This window comes from Gambusia affinis, linkage group LG16 (assembly GCF_019740435.1).
Source record: "Gambusia affinis linkage group LG16, SWU_Gaff_1.0, whole genome shotgun sequence".
Lineage (NCBI taxonomy): Eukaryota > Metazoa > Chordata > Actinopteri > Cyprinodontiformes > Poeciliidae > Gambusia > Gambusia affinis.
In genome coordinates, this window is record NC_057883.1 from 15,129,220 (window position 1) to 15,151,591 (window position 22,372).

The window sequence follows — 22,372 nt, forward strand, 5'->3', positions numbered from 1 at the left end:
TAAAAACAAAAGGGAGAAACTAGTTTTAAAAATAGCAATGGCCACTAGCGCAAATATGCCGTCGGACAGTCTAAGGAGCTCAAACCTGTTTCTTATCAGACTGGCCATCAGTTCATTGGTCCTTATGACAGATGGACTCGTTAGTGCTATGCAACGTATGCATCATCTTGTTCCTCTTCTTAAGTAAAATTTAAAACTAAAGGGCTGAAAGCTGTTCCAGTAAGGAGCATGAATGTACTCTTTTGCAGGGAAGCAGAAATACTTTTAAAAAGGATATGCCTGTAGAGTAAATCTGGAGATAAACAACTAAACAAAATTGCTGTAAACACATCAGAAAGGAAATTAAACAAAAGTATGCAGCTACAATGTATTTTATCTGAGTAGACAGTTAAATAAGGAAGACTACAAACAACTGCTGGCATATTTGGCTGTGTTCTGGCATTAGTTCATGAATCTAATCCAGCTCTAGTCCTGCAATGGTTGCCATACTTTAAAAGATAGGATTGTGTGAAGACTGTTAAGAGGCTTGTTGGAAGCTGAGGACACTGCGACCTGAATATTGGTGTTATTTTGGGGGTGTCCAGAGATTTATCTATACTCCACTTCAGAGTATTAATATCTCATCAGCAATGTTTGTATAAAATACAGACTTCCCAAGAACAAAATCATAGATCCACCAATCAGAATTTAGTGTCTGATTGGTGCATCACACACTAAATTCCAATCTCTTGTTTTTATGAACTTTCACATGCCGATGCTAATTTCCCTTTAAGATTTATCATGCAACTCTTAAAGGGAAGAATTCAGCTCTAATTTTTCCCGCCTTTCCTGCCTTAATAAATCATTTATTTATATTCAGAGACATTTCAATTTGACTTTAGAATCAATATCAAGAACAGAACAACTTCTATTATCCCCAAAGGCCAAATTACCAATGTTACAAATTCTTACCTTAATTCTAAGATATACAAAATGCTAACAATGTTTCCTACAGCATATGCTCCATAGTAGAAGTTAAAACTCGATAAGTATGAAATAGAACAACTTTGATATCTCAAGAGACTTTCTGGTAGCTGGGTAAAGTCTTACTGTCTCTCACACTTACTCTAACTACTTACTCTAAATGTCTCAATGTGTCAAAGGAAATACAGTTTCCTTCTAAAGAGCATCATAAATATCTTTGCTTACTCTAAATTAATTTTAAATATCTTACTGACAATAGAGAGCCAATAATTTTACTTTCTTAGTAGCATTCATGCAGAATATTGTTGGTGGTGCAGTCCTGTAGCTTAGTATGGTGCATTTATGAATTAGAAAAAGATTGAATTTTTGAGTTTCCAACTGACTGCTGTGAACCAAGCCAGGTGAAAATGAAATCGAAATCTCAAGCTGATTTTTCGGTGCCAACTACCAATCTTTATGTCCCTGTAGATGGACAACCGAAGGAGTGTGGAGGTCTTACAAATCAGATTTTACATTCCACAAAATGTGGAATGTAAAACCAATGTGGTTATTTATAAGGGAAAAACCACAAAGGATTCTAGGAACTTTTATGTAAAACTATATGTAAAATCCCATGTTTTGATTTCTATTTAAGTAGATATATATGTTGCAGAAGGTACTTTCGCTTCCTTCCCTAAAATATCTCCTTTAGAAATCCAGCAAAATTCAGCAACCACTGATTGATCTTTTTTAATGCCTATACGGGCAGCTCCACTTGTGAATAAACCTCCTGGTGTACAGTGTAGCATTCAAGCATACGGCCATCCCCCATCAGTGTCCGCGGGAAGGAAGGAGGAGTTTAACCCCACATTGTCTGGGAGGAGTCCGCAGTCTCTTACCGCTCCGTCCCGGGATCGTTTCCTCGGATAATGTCGTGGAAGAAGATTCTTTAATACAAGTAAAATCCTACCTTATGATTGCAGCGGTTTTGTCTATTTTACTGTAAAATGCTCTGAGGACGAGGAACATGTGAATGCAGCGACAGGTAGAGGAAACATTAAACGGTGAGTTGGAGGCGAACTTATCTCTCAGTCATGCTGCTTGTAAAGGACTCTGCTCATTACTCTTATTTGTCTGAAAATGCATCATCCGCTTCAAAGTATTGGTGCAGTTGTTTTGTTGTTTGAATAAAAGTTTGCATGTCTCGATTAAAGATGCGCCGAATTGATTTCTCCTCTGACTTTTCATTGGCTGCAGTGAACATTAATCCCACTTTGGCAGAAGAAATCCCGTAGAAACACGCGATTGAATCCAATTGACACTAAATTCGTTGAAATGTTTTGTTAGAATAATGGCTCTATGTTTCATTTAACCAGATCATATGTACTTTTCCCATTCAGACATACATCATTGTACATTATAAATATTTAAAAGTAAAATTAAATGTGTAAATGAGAACAATTTTTATTCATAGTTTCTTTTCGTAATAAAATAATCAAAAATATAAAATCCAAAGTGAAATCAAAGTTGGGCCATTTTGTTATGTTTTGTCAACCTCCACATCCCATCATTTGCTAGCAAGGTATTTGCTTCATCCCGTGACGTCACAGTTGGGGTGGGGTGTGGGGGTTGCTTTGGGCTCACAGAATAAAATATGTTTTGATTAAAAAAGAACACAACCTTGTCAAAGCTTATCAAAGATATTTGATGTTTCTACTCTTTAAAGTTTAAGTTTCTTGGGCATTTTATAAATTTGCAGATTTGGTTAATTTGACTCAATTTGCAGTCCACTATGGCATCCCTGCTAGAGTTTACTTCCTACTTACCACAACGGTTGACAGTTTAAAAGTAATGTCATATACAGTACAGACCAAAAGTTTGGACACACAGTTGTGTCCAAACTTTTGGTCTGTACTGTATGCTTTTTACAGTCTACTGGTTATGTGACTTATATGTCATATTGGAGCCACTTAGACCTGTTTTTGTTTGATAAGGGTTTTTGTATATAATATTTTATGACAGTAATGCAAAGATTTAATATTATAATACCAACTTAAATTGTGTATGAGATTTGGGCATTTTTATAACTATAAGAAAATACCTAACTACAGTAAAAAATTAACTCATACACCATGGTTCAAGTACAAAATGGTCTGTTCATGGACATATAAAATGGAAGAAGGAAGTGATGAAATTGTAATTATAGGAATGAAATGACAGAATGAATTGTTAGAAACGTCCTCTAGAGTCTTTTGTTTGCATATTTTGCTTGTATGGTGAAAGAATGTAGAAGTGTTCTGAAGAAACAGTCTCTTACGTTCATGAGAATTGTTGGAAAAAAAAAATGGCCTTCATTGGTTTGTTTCTCATGGCGAGCAACTTGTTTTTAAACCACCACTTATTATTATTATTATTATTATTATTATCTTTTTTTTTTAAGCCATTTTGTTTTTCATCACCGGTCTCTGATGAGAACATTCAATTACCAAAACATGCACAGACCATCACTGTAGGGATTTGTGATTTATGCATTGAGAGCAGAGCTCATTCCACTAAATTCTTTCTGTTTCGGGATTTGATGTAATCTGTCATCTATTTGTATTGTCGCTTCGCTGTGTGCTGGGATGGAAGTGCTCTTCAGCCACATACAGAGGCAACAAAAGGGGCCATGAGACCCCTGGTGTGGAGGGCCAGCCCAGAGCAAACAGATCTATGAATCAGTGAGGGGGGGGTCCTTCATGCCTTTTGGCTTATTAGGTCCTCAGTCATGAAGATGGTACACGGGAAAGTGTCAGACCATCCAGCTACCTTTTTAAATGGGTTTTAATAAGAAAAACACAGGCTAATGATTAACTTATAGAGGCTGGTTGTGTTGCTCATCTATCTGTGTTGTGGTTCCAGTTTAAACCACAAAGTCCTGTCTTATGAATCGCTTAAGAAAGTGGTGATTAACTTGATTGATGATGATTTAGTTCCACCAATGTCATCTATTAATTATGACAATGGGAGAAAATAAGCTAAAATGCCTTCTATTTTTTTCTTCAGGGAGGAAACCTGCTGTGTGATTGGTTTAATGTTTCATCTCTCTTCAATGGACAGAAATCATTACTTACCCACATAATTGCTGCTGTTCTTTTGTCTATATGTGTGGGTGTGTGTGTATGTGTGAGTCTCCTACTTTCTGTGTGTTTTACTTGGAGATCAGTAATTGAGCTTCTGGTCACAACCACCAAGCACATATTTTGGGCTTTGTGTTCTGCATTTCCCTGTAGTAACCACAGGGAACATCAGGTTTTTTTTTCCTCCTTGCTGGAACCAAACAGATACTGATACAAGTATGAGTAGTAATATCCTCTTCATGGAAAACACCAGCTTGTTTGGGTGTTTGGTTTTCAACTTGTGAGTTGTGTTTTGTAGCTGGCAGGTCTGTCAGTGTGTAAGTGTTTAGTAGTGAGAGAAGAGCAAACCGAGTGTTGCTTTCTCACTTTTAATGTCACTTTGGAGACGCAAACAGCTCATTGTTTGTGAAGCTGACATATTTGCCACTAAAACTTCCCTAATCAGAAGATCTGTTTTTTTTTTGTTTGTTTGTTTTTTTTTAAGTCAGTTGATACTGTGTGTGGGTCTGCAGCTAAATAAAGTGCAGCAGTCTGAAAGCGTTCCCTGCTCTTGTCTTTGGAGCTTTGATGCTTCATGAGAGCAGCAATGTTCTGACAGCCGGCTGTTTGTAGGTGCTTGTTAATTCTAAAGCTGCTGAGCAACACCAATGTTTCATGTCTTTCTTCAGCGTATTGTGTCCATATAAGGGCCTGTGCATGTGACCTGTAAGGCATGGATAACATCTGTGCTTCTTGTCACGGGGAGATGAAGTTCTCTCACTGCCTCTTGGTGGGAAAGACCCTGCAGGACAGTCAGGATAGTACAGACAGAGGATCAAAACAAAAACCCGTTTCTCAGAATCTGTGCCTCAGTGAATTCAAAGTTGAAGCCAAAAATTTTGACACCACAACAGTGACCTATATATTTCTATTTCATGAAGCAGTATTTTAAACTTGTTTGACTGTCAAAGCGTGTGTAGTTTGTGTGAGGCCTGCAGCGCCCTGAGTGGCTTCTATAAAAAGCTGTTGAAGTAAAATACAGTGTTGAGTGTCTCAAGAAAAACCTTTGATTTGGTGGCAAACAGAGACGACAAGCGAGGCCAGGATTGTCCCTGTTGATTCTTGCTGCCACACTTCACTTTCCAGGGTACTTTCAACAAACACTGTAGATGTCACAAATGAATAAAACTCAAACATTTGAATAAGTCATGCTTTGGACTGGATTTAAACTTTTTTTGCTAATGGGTTGTTTTTTGCTTTGTGCCCTTTGCATCTTTTAATCCAAACCTTGTCCAAATGGAAGATGTGTTTCTCAAAACAATTTAGTAATAGTTTTTAGTAATAATTTCATTGACCTTAAATGTTGTAGAAACTGTCCCAGGCCTGACTATGGCACTGACTCACAGCCACGAAAGACCAAGAGAATCACAGATTGTCACGGAGCTTGTGCATGAAAAACACACTGAAAAAGCACTAAATGGAATGTCTGCATGAGGTTCATGACATAGAGTTCTGCCTTTTGGAGATATTCCACAAGCTTTATGCATTCTTCCTGTGATTGCCATAAGTTGCAAGTCTTTAGTTCAGCAATCTCAACAGCAAAATGCGAAAACATATAGATCCATTTTCAAAGAGCAGAAAGGCAGCGAAGCTCATATTCTGTACAGTAAGTAGGTTTACTTTTTAACCATTACTGACAAATGTTGGTCTAGTCCAGTAATATCAGTAACCATCTGGTACAGATAACATTATTACAGCTGTAGTGGTTTTCTGTTTTAAGTAAAAGCAACTAGATCATATTATACAATTGTGTTTACATTTTTGGTGTTACTACTTCAATATTCACAGCTAGCTCAACGGCAGGGTCCGAAAGTGGATAACACCTCAATGCTCTTTTGAACTATAGGAACCTTCTGTCAAGCTCAGCAGAACAGCATGATCTTATCCAGCTTAACCCATTCATTCTCCTCTCCAGCCACAACCTAAAGGCCTTTGAGGAGATTAATGTGTAGGTCTAAACTGAAGTGAACCATTCAGGGTCACCAGCTAAACAATAGACTAAAAGAGCCAAGAAGAAAATGAAGATTAAATGGAGACAGACTCTGTTTGCCAAATGAGGTATCAGATTAAGAGTTACCAAACTGGTAAATTAGGGAGTGTATGTAATTGAAACAGCTCCAGATGACTCCATTTGTGAGTCAGAATTTCATTAACGTCAAAGAAACAACTGAAAGAGGCAACACACTTTTTACTGATGGCAATATAAATAATAAAGGCAATTTTTTTACATAACACGACTGCAGCTGAGCAGGGGTTCATGTAATTCATGCAAGAGAACAATATTTCAGTCTGATAAAGCGGTTTGCTAAACCTGACTGAGTTACATACAGAGTGTGGATAAACCTTTCATAAAATATGCTAAAGACAGTGTTGGAGCAATGAGAATATGACAAAGACAAGAGTACTGAAGCTGTTGGGGGGCGTAGTCATACCTTTATAGAAGTTTAAGTGCTGTATATATACGAGAGGTTTTTGGCCTCTCCTACATTCATCAGAGGCTTTAAATCTAAATTTAACAATGGATGTAACTTGTATAGATCACTTTTGCAGATCAGCTACAGCTTTGAAAGGCCATGTGTTGTTGCAAATTTACTATCCTCGTTTGTATGGAAATGAGTGAATCTGCAACGTTTACTCATTAGCCTTAAGATGCCATATATGTCAATACGTCCAACAAAAGAAATTGTGATTGATCTTCCCTGCCTCTATCCGGTAGCCATAAGGTCCACCTCACCATCTTTGTCCTATTGGAAGAGCAAACGCAGCTGGGGCTACAGAGTAAAGTGGTCTACTTCTGGGATGTTCAGTTGGCGCCATGTGTCTTGTATTGTCACACATGATGGATGGGGGAAATTTTAGGTACATGTTTACTTAAACAAGTCCCCCCTGCTCCTCGGTAGGCGGACAAAGACTTTCATTGAGATTGTAAGGAAGATAAAATGCTTACTTATTTTTATTTTTTAAATTGCACAGTTTGGTGTGTTTAATAACTGTACTGTTTCTTTTTCCAACTATGTGAGAGATTTATTGGCCATTTTACATTGAATAAGATATTTTTCCATCACCAAAGCATAATTGCTTTGCAAATGGAATGCAGCCAGCATGTCAGATACATCTTACGCTTGCGTAATGACAAAAAGCAGCAAGAAAAGATTCTGATGCACATTAATGGATCATCGGCCTCTTTGTTTCATATATTTATTTGTCTCAGACTTGGCCTGTGCTGTTTTGTAACTTATGATTACTGTTTTCTCACTCAGAAGCTTGTAGGCTCTATGGAACTTTGCCAACCTTCTTCTGCACTGCTTCTTTGGCGAGCATTACGTTTTGGAGGGTCTTTGGCTGATGATGTATATATGTGTTTTGTTGAAGAACATTTTCAGGCTCATTAGCACTTATCCCACAGTTCTGCCACCAAATTTGCTTTAAAAGCTTGGTGGTTTGATCTCTGATCAAGATAAACTCATTTCTCCACTTCTCAGTCTTTTGTCATGTTGCTTCAGTCATTTGGAGTCCAGCCAGTTCAAACAAGAAGACGAGGGTCTTGATTGGTTTAGGTCACTACCAAACCTTGCATCTACACACTAAACACACTCAATTAAGGCTTCCTTGAAATTCCTTTTCTCCCAAAAAGCTAAACAACTCTAGAAACCTAGTTTCCTCTGATGGTATCAACAGCTTTAGTTGTTTAAAGGAAAAGGGTACAGTACATGAGTGAAGGTTTTTATTGTGGCACTTGTTGAAATGAGGTCAAAGAAAATAAATTGTCTGAACATTTTATCAGTATTTGCAACTTGGTATTCCATAAATTTGTAGCTAGCAGTTCAAGGCAAATTTTAGTGCATCAGCCTTAAAGAAGAACTGAACTCAAACAATCAATAAATATTGATATTGCCTGAATATCATTTAGTGGAGCACATGACAGGGGGGCATTTCTCCAACATAGATACACATTGTGTTTTTTTTGTGTGTTTTTTTTCAATATTCAGTATGGGGTGAAAAAGTAGTATATTTTATGTTGGCTCAAAAACTCTTTCTAGTTCTCCTTTAAACTGTTACTGACTTGCTGTATGGGACAGATATTCTTGATGCATAGAGTCTACCCCTTCAACAACTGTTGATGTCTAAAAAGCAAATGTAGTTTGCAAGATATTGTGATAAATTATTGACTTTGCAAATCATCATTATGGTTGGAGAAAAACATATTTTAGATGAAAAGAAGTATGACTCACACTAGGCAAGGAAAATTTATTTGTACATGAACATTTAAGCACAGGAGCAAACAGATTAAACCCTGCTTCTTCTAGTGTAGCTCTGATCCGGGGGACATTGTGAACAGAACTTTAATAAACTCAGGGGTCTGCATAAGAAAAATAAAAGTCGTTTGTCTTCAGCATGTATACGGTAAGAAATTTTGCAAAACTTGATATTTTGAGCTTGGAGGAGCATTTATGTATTAAAGAAAACAACCCTGAGATTAGAGCCATGAAAAACTCCACATGTGATCTCTGTTCTAAGTTCTAAATGATACAAAGTTGTTAAATTTCTCATGGTACCAGACAATCTCACCCCTTTCTTTAGTCTTTCAGTCGGTACATTATGATCAACTCTATCATTGATTTCACAAATTCATCCTGTAGTTCTTCAGTTCTAATTATGCATTTAGCATTTTCTTGCTGACTGTGTAGAGCTCTAGCTTTGTGTCACTACCGCAAGGTCCATTTATCTTCACATTCACATCGGGTGTGGAAGCCTTTTCAAAAAAAGTTGATAAAATTCTTTGTTGAGAAATGTGTCATCATAATGTAATAAGTGTATCCGTAGGTAGAGTTGAAGTAAAGCAAATTACTGAGTGCAAGTCAAAGCCAGCTGGGTTGTTGTTTGGGACTGTTTTCAATATTAACACCTCTATCTCCTCAGACGGTGTCGCAGCTTATGGTACCAGGCTCGCTCATAAGTGCTGCCTCTCAGCCGTCTAGCCTGTGGGGTCACAGTCATGTCAGTGGATTATTAAATCTATCCACGTGCAGAAACTCAATACATAACCCTGTGTCCCTTAACCTGATGCTAGGTGTAGGGCAACCAGCTCGCCAGGCTACTGTAAACACACAGAAGGTGGGGGAAGGCTATTTATGGCATCACATATTCCATTGTCATTGAAAAAGGTGTTACCTGTTTGCAAGCTAAAATGTAATGTTTAGAAAATTTCTATGTGGCTCTTTAGTTCAAAGCAGCAAAAAAACAAAACAAAAAAAACAACAACCTGATCTTAGCCTTAAGTTGACCATGTGTTCCTAATGCGCTACACAGTAACCCTCTTTTCTTACTGTGTCCCATAAGACATGACAGCTGTGGCAGTGCCTTGTATGATGCATCTCATATGATTCACTTCAACCTTCTGGTGCTTTGAAGCATTCAACGTGACTATTGTTGGCTTTCCTAAAGGGAGCTCCTTGGATATGGACAGTATTTTTTAGGTTTTTATTCTTTCTAGTTGAATGAGCAGATACCTGCTTTAGCTGTATAATCTTCTTAATACATGCTGGTTTTGATGGCCATCTCACCTGCTTTGAGAAATTGTTCTAGCATATAATAGACAAAATAACAGCTCCTCATAAGCTGTATAGTCCTTGATATTCACCTTGGCTCTGACAGAATCTGATGTACCGCAGTGATGTCATTCAGTCTAAATTATTTCCCCCTTGGAGGGTGAAATCATTTATTCTCAGTCTCTTAAGGTTGGTGAACCGGGGAGCACGCCCTGACTGCTGACTAATAGGTGAGGGATGTTGTGTCAGTCAAACCATTGACTTGAAGCGGATACGCTTTGGCATCTGCGTTACAGCAATTAATCTTCACTGTCAATACAAACTGGAACTAGAAAGCTTAATTTCACTTATCTGTTCTCGGGTGCTTTGCGTTTGCTTTTTGACATGTTGGTTTTCATTGGATATCCAAGTGGATATAATTTTTTATTTTTTGAAAATCATTTTCTCTTATGTTTACAAATGAGCTATCTTTTGTGTCAATGGAAACACGATTGCTTATTTTAAAGAAATATTTTACCGTGCATACATGGGTACAAACTAGTTTAAAAGTCGTTAAGCTAGTAACAACAGTTGTGAACCACCGAGAACTGGGTTTTCCCTGACTCGTGCAATGATTATTTGGAGGAGGAAGCCTAACTTATTCTCTCATGTTGTGTCATTGGGCTCATATATCATTTTCTTTTCTCTATGTGATTAATATGTTCAGAATTTAAAACTTGAACGCATTCCAGTCTTGCCTTGCACACTGTGCTGGCTTTTAAATGCACCCCAACACACAATAGGCCATTATTTTGTGGGAAGCTTCCCTAAAACAACGTGTTTAATGCACTGGATTCTCTACATGTTCATGTTTGGTCCCAGACATGCCTGCTGCTTCTGCCAATTATGCTATCATAGTGTGCCAAAGGCAAGTATTTTTACAAGCTGGAAGACTGTACTCACTCTTTCCGAGCGTCATCCATATCATCCTGGCCTCTTGACAAGCTGTGCAGTAAGCTTAGTGTAGCCATGGGAGTTCTAGGCCAATGTATTTGTAAAAGGCATATATCACAGTTTTATACAGATCTTCCCTTTAATTTGTATAGCTTGGATTGTAGGATTGTAGCACATCATAGATTTATTCAGAAATTTAAGAAAGCCCATAAAAGCAACAAAATGCAGCCGAGGAAGCAGCTGAAAGTTAAAGAAGACCAATAATGTTTCATCTGGAATGAAAAATAGGGGCATCACTGCATAATTTTCCACCCAAGACAAAATTGTCACCACAAAGTGTCAAGCTTTATCTTAAACTCAAAACTCAAATAGTTGTATGAAGATTTATCCATAAATTATTTGAAATAAGGACAAATGTTAAAAGAAACTCGATAATCTGCCTGGAATTTATCATAGCGGATTCAGATTTTTTATGAATTTTCATCTACAGTTCATGCTTTTTTTTTGTCCTTTTGTTGAGGAGCTTTTCTGAACCAGTTACTGTATAACAGTAGCAATGAGAGAGACAGTAAAGGGTTTGTGATTGGCTTTTACCTCAGGGGTTAAGTGTCCCCCTCCGTTCCCTCTAAGGCCATCCCTGCTCAGGAGGAGAGGCCTGTGAATAAATGCCACCCTTGTCCTCTCGTAATGGAACAGCTTGGCCCTATGAGACCTCTGCTGGTCCAAGCATCTGCCTGTCCCCTCTTCCCTCAAAGTTGTCCTGTGGGACCCTGCCTTCCTGTCACATCTGCCTGTAAGCAGTAACGCAATTAGTCGAGGAATTTCTTTCTAATGAATAAAAATTCAAGACTGGCCTATCATTTTTCAAAACCACAATAGAAAGGCTGTCAGCTCGAACATGTTGCTGATTTATTCTGTAATTGTGTGAAAAGTTGTTTCCTATGCGCTGTGCGTGACAACTGCATTATGAGCATGATCCTCATTGACATTCTTGAGCCTCCCTGTGTGGATGGGATAATAATGAGTTTGGCAGTGGCCTTAATTTAATCATGGCGGTAAAAGAGGTGCACATGTGGCACATCTGCTCGTGCTCTGCCATGACGAGATGGCATCTGGTGCCAGTAGTGGCTTGTTCCTGTTTTATCAGCCTTTTCATAAAAGCACATTCCTCAATCAAAAGGTTGTGTAGCGTCGCACAAAAGGAGTTTGTTTTCCAAAGATTTGCCTGTGACTTCTCTGTGGGAATCAAATGCGCTCACGTGGGTCTTCATTCTCGTGAATGCTAAAACTGGTTGCACAGGTCAGTCTTTGTTTTGTGTTTGTGTGTATTCAGCTTTATCTGAGGAATACAAAGTGAAGGCTTGACTGCTTTGTTTAGCACCTGTGGAGGATTATAGGTCAGTAACGACTGCCAACTAATTTCTTATGATAATTGAGATCTGGAGCAAACATACGGTAGTCTTCAGTTTATTTGATCCACTGAACTTAAGTGTGCCACTGTACTAAAGATGCAATATTTGATTTTATTAAATTATTATTATTATTTTTTATTTCTATGCAAACTGGAGTTTTTTTGTGCACTCTCAAAGAAGGTGGTACACAAACTTTAAAATGGGACTAAATTAATTATGAAGGTTTATCTATATAAGCGTATAATCGCTGGCTGTAGATTCTGAACTAGTTTTGAACTGTTGGCTCAAGTGGCATTTATATACAATATCTCCACTCCCCAGAGTCAAACCAAGCAAACCAAACACAGGAGCTCCAAGCAAATTTATGCACACCGGCTGCTAAGTGGACAAACTATAGTAAAATTAAAATGACTGATCTTCTTTAATCTAGGGCCAATAAGCATCCACACCTGTGGGTTAATCTGCGTGAGAACTTGGATCCAAGACGTTTGTCTCACCCAGTATAGTTGCTTTCAAGAAGTTGAACATGCAGCCAAGCTCATGTTTGTCTCTGGTATTTAGGTTTAGATGTTCTTGTTCACCGGTCAGAATCTTTCTGTGCATTTTTGATTTACACATTTTAAAAAGCCTGACCAACTTATGCTGATTATTGTTTATTCTGTTTTCTCTGTGTTAATTTTATTTTTTTCTTATCCATTTCTGCTGTGAGAAGCCATTACAAGTATAGGTGATGTCACAGTGTTTTTTGAGAGCAGACACTGAAAGACAGAGTCTCACTGTTTATGCAAAGACAAAATGTGCATGGAGTTAATTTAAGTTGTCTTTAGCATCTGTTGGTTATTAGTGCAGTTAGCATAGCTGGTAAAACAGCGGTTTCTATGTGGGTTCCCTGAACAGTAATTTTCAAACTTTTTCCACATGGGCCAAATCACCAAAACCTGACAGAAAGCTCAAGTTTGCTACTAAGTAGCAGTTACTAGCAAGTACTAAGCTATAATAAAATTAAAATGTATCATAAAAAATTATCTATTAATAAGCATACTCTGCTTATTTATATTTTTTAATTTGTCCACGTCCACCTACTGCCTGTGTTGGTTGTCCAAATCTGTGCCATTCTTGCTTTCGAGCTGGTAATTCTGCACACAGTTATTCCAAGGGCCACTTCAAATTGCCCTGCTCATTTCTTAACTCTGAGATTATAGATAGAGTGTCAATATCCAGCTTGATGATAGAGGGAGGTTGGAAGCACAAAAGAACCAGAGCCCTTTTATTGTACTGATTATAGCCTTCCTGCTATTCTTATGTACATCAACTGAAAGGCAATCACTAATATAGAAATTGGCTAATTTTGAGTCTTCTTCTCAGTTGGAATCATCACTCTGAAGAGGGTGGTGTTAAGGAAGGTGTATTCTCTAGGTCTGATTTGATTTTTGATTGTTATTGATTCATTTCAGACATGTCCCCATCACTGTGTCGAGCAAATACACACCAGCTCCTAGGATGAATCCATACATGTAAACATACATACACACATATTCATATGCACCCTCACACGACTGAACACATAAAAACAGAATGCACACAAGAATAACTCCATAAGATAAGTATATACCCAGTATGAACACATCTATCCATACATACATACACACAATAATATAATATAACCCAAAAGTCCCACTTGATGTATCTGAAGCGTAGGAAGAAGTAAGAGGTTTTTTGCTCAAGTTCACAATATTGTGATGCTGAGAAGGTGTTGAATATGACAATTTAACTATAAAACAATTTTTAGACTTTCCTTTACACTGTGAGCTTGTCTTTATCTGTCAGGTTTGACAACTTATAAGGTTCTGCTGTACCTTGGATATGTCCTTTCTGAAAACTATGCAATCTTAAAGAACATTTAACATTTGACTGTGCAGAAATATTAATGGGAGTGGGCAAAATACTAATCACCTGAAAGTCTTGTTTTTACTGGACTTTGATTTGAGCCCACAATCTTAAGAATAAAACTTAGCATTAGATGGTTTTCAGGCGGCTTCATCCACCATAGAAGTTCTACCTTGGCTGTTAACTTTCAACATTCACTTAATTCAGGCTTTTATTTTTGAATGTCTGAGCTTGAAAAGGCAAAGCAGATTAAGGTTTGCATGCCAAGCCAAGATTAGCACATAAAGAGAGGGTTGATTTAACTAAAATGCCTCACACATGCACTCCTGAATGTGTACTCACAAGGAAACATCAATCCAGAACACTTAACTGGATTTGACTTGTTAAATATATGGAGGAAGAAAAGCTAATAGTAGCTCCTTTTGTTCTTTGCTAACCTTGACCACAAACCAACCAGACGGGCCCAGGCTGGTCTAAGCATCCCTAATGCACTTAAATCACCATCATGGTGTCTTCCTGTCAGGTTGTCATGGTTATAAGCTTAGGCAGAAGTGTGATGAATAAATTGCGGTGAGTGACATTAACCTGGTTGTTGGATATATTTTCATTTCCCATCTATTAATCATACTAAGGTCTACTGCTTGTGTTGTAAGTCGATCAGAGTGACCTGAGTGATGCATGCCATGTTTGGCCTGACTGTGATCTACAATTTGGCCTTTAATAGGCCATAAAAGTTGAACGGCTGCCAGTTTTACAGCTAGTTTAGCATGAACATATGGCTCAGCTTGGCTTAGGGAAAGGACGTTTGCTCTCTGAGTCTGAATCACACACTGGTAATTCATCAGCTCCGGCACTGCCAACACATTTGGGGGGGAAGAGGGTCTTTCCTTGGACTGGGTAGAGTGGGCACCCTGTGAAGGGGAGGCTGCAGGAGCAAACTCCCATTTGGCGTCAGTGCTCCTCAAGAATGCAGAGAGGGATTAATGCATGCCTGTGGCAGTGATGGATGGTGCTTGGCGCTCCCCGCCCACGCAGACATACAATCACAGAGCATATGGATGGAGACTGTTGGGCCCTACCCTGCTGCTGAATATACCAGCTTTGCAGGTACGTTTGTATGTCTGCTGAAAGGGAGCCAGAGTTTGGTTGTTTGCCCTGCTGCCCCAGATAGAGCTGTACTCAACCAGTATCAGGGCAGACTGAGTTTCTACCATTCCAGGTCACCTTTGGGACACTTTTAGTGCTTCACTTTGTAACTTTAGATTTTTTAAATCGACCTCTTCCCCCTCATTGCATTTCTCTTTCCAAACGCATCCGGTAATCAATGTTTCTGACAGATTTGTACCTGTTTCCAAATCGACGTAAAAGCTCTGCTGCCGCTGTGTGACGTTCAACAGCAGACTGTTTGATTTCTTTTTGTTTTGCTGTGGTCAATGATCTTTGATGGATCACCTCAGGGAGTGATCGACGTGCCTCACAAGGATGCCACAGTACACTATGGCGAATGTTGCTACGATAAGGAGTGAGTGAGATGTGGGTAGAGACCATTAATCACTCACACCACATAGCGTGAGACCGATTATCCTGCAGAACACAAAGGACAGCAGCAGTCAATTCCAGTAGGAACAATAGAGCATGTTAATGGGTTTGATGCAGATGTTGCGCACTCCAATGAGCACAATGTAAAGTCATGCTTTAACTCAGCAAAAAAAAAGTTAGTTTGGTAAAGTTTCTGCCTTATTTATGACGACATACATTAGGACTGTCCTTCCTGAAGGGTATCTGTTATACTTTCTCCTTATTTCTTGGCCTCAAAGACACTTCTTTTCCTTATCATGTGTGAGATAATTGAGAATCACTCCTCTGCCTTTGAACGAGCAAACTGCCATGCTTTGTCCCATCATCCTTGCGCATTCCTCCGCCCCCTTAACCTTCAGGTCTCTTATCTGACCCTGTGACTGGGCACATATTTGCACCGTTTGCCATTCATTTCATCGCTTGTCCTCTTATCACCCAGAAATTTTCTGCATAATCCTGCCGGATGAAATCTGGGACTCTCATACATTTATAGAGTTGATTTTCAGGGATTTTGCGCTGCAGGAAAGATCTTTAGATGTGAGAAGTGCTGCATCTTTGGAAGTGGATCAGGTCCTTTGTTGTTCCTTGACCTATCAGATGACATTAAACTGTTAAAGAAATTGATGAAGAGCACAATTGTAAATGCAGTCATCCAGCTCACTACATGTTTCACACTGCACCTTCTCTATTTTGGGTCTTTTGCTCATTACTGAGTCAGACTAGTAAAAGAAAAAAGAACTTTCCTACAGTTTGTTACATTACAACCACACACTTAAAAACTAATTGTTTTTTACAAATGAAACATGCATCTGTATTTAGTTTGCCTCAAGCCATAAAGGATACAAAGCTCTGGTGAGTTGAAAATGAACACATGAAGCGCTCTGTTTGGAGAAAAACTAATGCAGCACATCATCTTGGACTGCATTATAACAGCAGGGAAGTATGGTAGTGGCAGTACTGGGCTGTGTAGATACTTTCACCAGGACAGAGAAGCTGGTCAGAGTTGACAGAAAGATGGACAGAGTAAAACGCAAGAAAATCTTAGAAGAAACCCTGTTAGACTCTGTGAAAGACTTAAATCTGGTTTGGCGGTTCACTTTCAAACTGAACGGCCCTTAAGAGAAAGGCATTACTAAAGTGGGATAGTTTAAATTAAACCTTATTCATATGTTAGAATGCCCAGAACAGCCCAGAGCTAAATCCAGCAGAAAATTACATGTACAGTAATGAAAAATCGCTGTTCTTACATGCTTTATCTAATATAAGAAGAATTTTATAAAGAATAAGGAACTATTTCAATTTCTAGATGAGTAATGACAAATAAAACATGGGCATCCAGCTGTAATTGGTTCTAAATATTATTGATCATGGGGTGACTAAATACCAATGCATGTAACACATTTTAGATATTTATTCATAAAACATTTTGAAAAACCACACGTGTTTGTCCTAACCTTCCACTTGTGCTTCACTGTATTGATCTATTAAATAAAGTCCAACTAAAATATATTTTATGTTTGTGGTTGTAACATAACATAACCCAGTGCAAAAAAAACAAAAAAAAAACTAACTTAGTGGAATGAAAACTTGCAAGGCGCTTTGCGCTTGACGTGAAGCAGCAGATGGACAACAACACCCCCTTGAGGACATCTCGAGTCATTGTCTCATGTAAACAACTTCTTCCGAAGAGGTTAATGCCTCATGTCTCATTCTGAATTATTACACTACAACCTGCACCCAGTTCATTTACAGTCTGCATGCAAGGAAGCATCTTTCTAAAAGTAAAAGCTGAACTCTATCCATCATGGGCTGACTTGTTTGAAGAGATGTGCAGATTTCATAATTTATGTCATACTGCTGTTGATGTAACATTAGGAGATTATAACGTTCTAATCATGTTCGAAAAGCCAACCAAAAATACCTGGAATCCTTTTCGTGATGCATCTCACTAGTTAAATTGTCAAAGATCGGATTGGGATAGATTTTTAGGGTGGAGCCCAGTGTGAAACAAAAGCTTTGACCTTTCACCCTGATTCAAAGCATCCCAGCTTAAGTAAATTCCATCTGTCTGTCTCTCTCTTCCTCTCACCCCCTAAATGCTTCTCCAGACGCATTGATCTTTTTTCAAACCATTCTTCTTATTGCGACACTCTACTAATTGCCGCTAATATTAAGCAATTAAGATGCATTCATTTGTTTCCGAGGGATATTTTGTTCACAAATTGCTGCCCATCGGAGTCCCCGGCAAGCAACAGTAATCAATGGCATCAAACTGTAAACGGCCCCCAGCTACGAATGTGGCTCCATCATGCTGTTTATGAGGAAGCGGTTGAAATATTAGTGAGCCAACTAAAGAGTCATATTTCTCTCTCCCACGATTCTGCCCCAATGCTCTGCCTGTGCCCCATCTGTCAGACTGCTCCCATGAGCGAGCGCTGCTTCAATATGAGTTTTTCATCAGAGATAGATAATCATGGGCGATCGGCCTGAGATTAAATGCAACGTGATGAATGTGTTTTGCATAAAAGAAATGATTTACTCAAAAGGTTAAGATGTCTGCAACACCACATTAAGGGGATGGATGCCTTACTCTAGTTATTAAAATCAGATGAGGCGCTGCACAGTCCCTAAACAGGCTGCATCTATATGAAAAGCTGCAACTGGAATGAAAAAGATGAATATTTGTTTGGTTTGGTCTAAAAAGATGCACTAAATACGTGGTTGGTCTTCAGTATTGATGACGCTTCGACCTTCCAAATCTCAACGTTAATTTCCTCAATAAGACCAGAATTTTAAATATTTCTCTCTGATCTTCCTCCCATGAGGGGTTCTTAATTATTAATATGCAGAACAGAGGGGAGGATAGGACTTTACCATTTTGAAATTTAAAAAATAATATGGAGTTGACATTTTATTTAGCTTGGCATAGCTAGTGCTAGTAGAAACACAAAGCATTATTTCTATCTCTATAGAAATTATAGATTACTTTAAGTCTGAGGTAAAAGTTTGACAGCATTTTAAAATCAATTTTTCCCATGACATGTTGAAAACTCAGTAATGAAACAGATCACCTGTGATGTCTTGCTAGCAGTCTTCCTGTTATTGACTAAAAGGTCTTGCTCTCTCTCTCTTTTGCAACCATTCAGTTCCTTTTTAAATAGCTTCTTGCTTTCTCTGGCTTCATTCTAAACACATATTGTTCATAGTTTTTATTTTGAATCTTCTTCATGCAATATCAGAAATATGAAGAGTGTTGCTGTTAACAAGACTGGTTAGTTTCTGATCAGCTGAACAGCCGTAACTTGGTGTTGAGACCAATCTGGTTAGAAATTGGCAGTTTCCTCGTCACGTCTCTATCCAAAAGTTATAATTTAAAACCAAAAAATGACATGCCAGGGGCCTTTAGATTATTGAGTGATCCTGTTTTCTGGCTTTACGACCTTTGTTTCAAAATGCAAAGCCTAGTGAAATTAAACGTAATATAAGCTTTGCTAAAGTTTTGTTTAGAGTATCCCCTGCTGTGATGTTCTGTTAAATTGTTGTGGATCTTTGTAGCATCTGTGTGTGATGGAGATTCAGGCTTCTTAGCATTGAATTATGTGACATCAGGCCATCAGAAGTCATCTGAACCTCATTATGAAGGTAGAGTTGTCTTTTTTAAAAGCATTATCCTGCTAAAGAATGAATCAATACCCGCAAACATAAAAATGCTGCTCCCGATTCACATCACGTGAAATTGTTTGACACGCTTCCCTTCATTTTTTCTTGTATTCCTCTGCTCATAAATAGTAGTTCAAAATATCTGTCTGTTGAATCTTTGACCTTCAGATTCAGCACAGATTCCTGTGCTGCATTCATTTCAAAGAGTAAGACAAGAATAAAAATTACCTTAGGATTTTGTGTGTGTGCGTGTGTGTGTGCGTGCGTGTGTGTGTGTGTGTGTGTGTGTATGCTGTGGAGCCTGGAGCCTGAATATATTGGGATTTAATTCAGCTCAGGAGATTAGAGCTTATTGGGGTCTTAATTGATAATAATTAGGGGTCAGACAATTTGGCCGGGTGGAATTAGATCTAGCACCTGCTCTTCATGAATATACATCCTATCAAGCCTCTCTCTTCGTCTGAGTCTGAATGTTTTCATCTCTCTCAGTTGCTTGAGGCGTGGTGTTGACCAACCCTTTCTAAGATGCCTGCTCCAAAAGGCGCACAAAAGCCTTTGAGAAAATCCCAGACTACGCCACGAGAACTATTGTGCTGCTAACAATGTTGTTTAGTCCTGGTGAGCGCAGCTGATATTAGGTCTTTAGGTTGATGTCTCTGTTGACAGCAGGCCAGCTGAAGGCTGTTCCACAGCTGCTCCTGCAGCATGTCATGGACAAGACTTTGAATTGCAATTCAAGACAGCGGTTTTCTAGAGCAGAGCTCAGTTTGGCGCTTCAGTAATAGGCGGCTCTCATTTGTAAGGGTGATTCAAGTGACTCGGACACAAACCACTGGCACGTGAAAGCTTTCTAAACTGTCTTTTCTAGCTCCGACTGTGTTTTGTTTTTCTCGTGTGGCTTTCTGCATGGGCCCAGTTTGACCACAGTTATGTAATCCAAAGACAAATGGAGGCCTGCATGTGCTTTTAGGCTGACGGCGGTCTTAGGTCAGTCTCCACTGAGACAAGTCTTAGTCACAACACATTGGAGAATCTGATTCCAGGGAATGTTTTTCCACATTTCTTTATGTTCTGTGATTGGCCTTAGTTCGGAAAAGGATAATACAAGTCGTTGACTCTGTTTCCTTCTGTGCAGCTTTAGTGGAATGTTATGTGATGAACCAACTCCAAGAAGCACAGAGCTGTGAAGTGGAAGGAAGATGAAGCATGGGATTCAAAGTTTTATGCAAAAGAAATCCACAAGTTGTGGAATGAATTTGTTTTCTGTTTACCACCAGCCATCTATGGGACACATGCCCCTGAAAACAACATCCACATACTGGAACAAGGTGGTGGGAGGATCATGCTGTGGGAATGCAAGTACAGAAAAATTAAAACATGTCTATTTGTGCTTCTAAACTAACAACTTCTCACTTTAATGTTTACTGCAAATATTTCACCATATTTTATGTTTTGTGATTGATCTCTGGTCAGACCGCTGTGGGCATGCTGTTCATTAGTAGGTTGTAAGAGTTGGGAACATAGATGTAGGTAAATACAAGTCAATCATGGAACATTGACTTCAAAAGCTATGCTAGAAGTCATGGTGGTAGTCCCTTTAGGTCGTGGGGATGACTTTCCTGATGCAAACCAGAGACAATTAGACATGTCTTTGTGTATGTTGGCTGGTGGTTAGTTGCTGCTGCAACATGTTTTTGTCACTTTGGAGAAACTAAACTAAAGTTTTGCCACATTCCTTTATGTCCTCTGATCAAAAGACCGGCTTAGAAATCATCTAAAGGATTATGTGTCATTCACTTCAGTTCCTCCTGGGTGATTCCCCTCACCCCCTCTTGATTACCTCTAATCACTCCATGGTCTTTTTTTTACCCCCACTTACCCTTTACTCATAGGACACTTGTATGCACACATTCTTTCTTTCCTTCTCCTCTGGCCTCCTCCTGAAGTCATTGTGGTATTTAGGGTCAGACAAGAGCTCCAGTCATTGCGCCCTCCCAGGCAGTACTGCAGCCATTACACGCCAGCTTGTCTCGCCCAATCGCCTCAAACTGCTTTGGAAAAAAAACAACCTCCTTGGCTGCTACAAACCCGGCATCCTCCTCCTCCCTTCTAACGGAAAAGCTGAATGATGGAAAAAGAAATCAGTTACCCAGTGGAGCACTTTTTTATTTTTTTGCTTTGCACTCTTAATAGATGAGTGCTATAAAACCTCTTGGTGTCTTGTCCTAAGTGAGCTCTTATGTTAGGAACTTTTCACTTCTCCCTCCTCTTTGCTTTCTGGCTTTTCCTGCTGCCGCTGCGTAACCCAGGGCCACCCTTAGAGGACTGTGATTCGTTGCTCCTCCAAAGCCGGGAGGGAGTTTCCACGTGTCGTCCAGTGTGTCTGGGTGAGTGTGAGTCAGATGGCGCGTGTGTGTGTGCTGCTTTAAGACTATGAGCACTGGTAGACAGAATCCACTTTGAAAGTCAAGAGAGCACCAGTGTGATTTCCAGTTTGCGAGCTCTTCAAAGAGCTTCTAGATTAAAGCCTTTGCCACGGAGGTAAGCCATGTTATGGATTCTGTTTTATCTTTCTATCCCTTTGTTTCTGCTGTTTGGTGGATTAGTAGGGAGTCAAGGTGAGGAGCTTGATTCCTATTGTTCAGCTGCACAGGTGTGGGCTCCTTTATGTGTTTGCTTGTGAATCCCGATTTAAATCTGGTAGATAAGTTTCATCTCTGGCCTACTTTCCTGTGGATTCTTCAGGATGCTGCTTTGTAAACACTGATATGCTAAAGTGCCCTTTCACAGTCTCAGCCTTTATCACTTTTGTTGATGCATTACAAGGCTTTTGGCATCTGTTGCCCCAAACACATGAATCTGAGGAAAAGTTATATCTAGATGCATGGATGCATATTTTAAACTGTTTGGAAACTTTAATTCTCTTCAGGTCGCTCTGAAACGAACATAGCATACGTGTATAAATCTCTGCCTGGGGGCTGCCATGTCACTCTTGGTCGGTAGCCAGCCACGGAGCTTCGAAATGCATAATGAGAAAGTCCGAAAAACACTTAACAAGCACTCTGATGAATGTTTAGTGGCTTTGCTGGGTTCACCACAGGGTAATATGAGCTTTCAGAGTGATTCATAGACAGACATTTCTACTCATAAGCAAACAACTCTGTGATTCTTTAAGTCTTCTTCAGATGACAGAAACACAGCAGGAGATGAGATGTTCTTTTCTCCGGTTACACAGCTTTCCTTCACTTCCTGT

The 22,372-nt window shown here is 39.1% G+C and overlaps 1 protein-coding gene across 3 annotated transcripts in view; it reads left to right on the forward strand.

Moving 5' to 3' along the window:
• Positions 1-22,372, forward strand: part of tiam2a (TIAM Rac1 associated GEF 2a) — a 99,863-nt gene that overhangs the window by 23,318 nt on the left and 54,173 nt on the right. Inside the window, exon 1 of one of the 3 annotated variants that reach the window (XM_044143813.1) lies at positions 1,815-2,006. The exons of 1 other annotated variant lie outside the window; for it this stretch is intronic. The gene's annotated coding sequence lies outside the window, so the exon portion shown is untranslated. Of the gene's footprint in view, positions 1-1,814; positions 2,007-21,523; positions 21,661-22,372 lie in introns of those variants that run through there. One more of the 3 variants, XM_044143814.1, reaches the window with a different exon arrangement.